This window comes from Suncus etruscus, chromosome 11 (genome assembly GCF_024139225.1).
Source record: "Suncus etruscus isolate mSunEtr1 chromosome 11, mSunEtr1.pri.cur, whole genome shotgun sequence".
Taxonomy (NCBI): Eukaryota; Metazoa; Chordata; class Mammalia; order Eulipotyphla; family Soricidae; genus Suncus; species Suncus etruscus.
Genome location: NC_064858.1, coordinates 62,638,926 through 62,640,441, shown reverse-complemented (window position 1 = coordinate 62,640,441; position 1,516 = coordinate 62,638,926).

Below are 1,516 nucleotides of genomic sequence, written 5' to 3'. Positions count from 1 at the left end.
GGGAGGAGAGAAATTTGGGACACTGGTGATGGAAATGTTGCACTGGTGATGGGGTTTGTTCTTTAAATGACTGAAACCCAAACAAAATCATGTATGTAATCAAGGTGTTTAAATAAAAAATAATAAATTTAAAAAATTAAATAAATTTAATTGAATCACCATGAGGTACACAAAGCTGTTTATGATTAAGTTTCATACAGTGTAAAACACCTTTTACCAGTGCACATTTCCTGCCCATCCAGACCTTTCCCCTGCCTTCTCTGTGGCAGGCATTCTTCCTTTCTTCTTTCTTCTTCTTTCCTCTCCTACTCCTTTTTTCTTCTTCTCTTCTTCCTCTTCTTCCTTTTCATTTCTTCCTTTATCTTTTTCCTCTTTCTCTTCCTCTTCTTTCTTTTCCTCTTCCTTGTCCTTCCTCTTCTTACTCTTTCTTTTCCCATACTTCCTCTTTCTTCCTTTTTTTCTTTTTAGACACTGGTTTGCAATACTTTTAGAGCTATACCATGCATATCACTTTACCTTCTTTCAACGCCCAGTTATTGTCAAGAATGATAATTTCAAACTATCATTATAGTGGTCCTTCTCTGACCTAACTACAATCCCCCATTATTTGTGGAAAGGTTTCTACCATGAACTTGTTTTTCTGGATCCTCATCTTTATTGTCTCTAAATATTATCACTATAGTATTTTTACTTCATTTTCTTTTTTTTCCTAATTATTTCTTTATTTAAAGATCTTGATTACATAAATGATTGTGATTAGGTTTCAGTCATGTAAAGAACACCCCCCTTTCACCAGTACAACATTCCCACCACCAATGTCTCAAATCAACCTCCATCCCACCCCACCCCCACCTGTACTCCAGACAGGCTTTCCAGTTTCCTCATTCATTCACATGATTATAGTAGTTATCTGTGTAGTTATTTTTGTAGCTGCACTCACCACTCTTTGTGGTGAGCTTCATGAAGTGAGCTGGAAGTTCCAGCCCTCCTCTCATTGTCTCTGAGGATTTGTTGCAAAGATGACTTTTATTTTTCTTAAAACCTATAGATGAGTGAGACTATTCTACATCTCTTTCTCCCTCTGACTTGTTTCACTCATCATAATAGATTCCATGTACATCCATATATAGGAAAATTTCATGACTTCATCTCTCCTTATGGCTGCATAATATTCCATTGTGTATATCTACCACAGTTTATTTAGCCATTCGACTGTTGAAGGATATCTTGGTTGTTTCCAGAGCCTGGCTACTGTGAATAGTGCTGCAATATATATAGGTGTGAGAAAAGGGTCTTTGTATTCTATTCTTGTGTTCTTAGGGTACATCCCAAGCAGTGGAATATCTGGGTCGAATGAGAGCTCAATTTCCAGATTTTGGAGGAATCTCCATATCGCTTTATAGAGATTGAACTAGAAAGCATTTCCACCAGCAGTGGATAATAGTTCTTTACTCTCCACATACCCAAGCACTGATTGTTCTCATTCTTTGTGATGTGCTCCAATCTATGGAGTGTA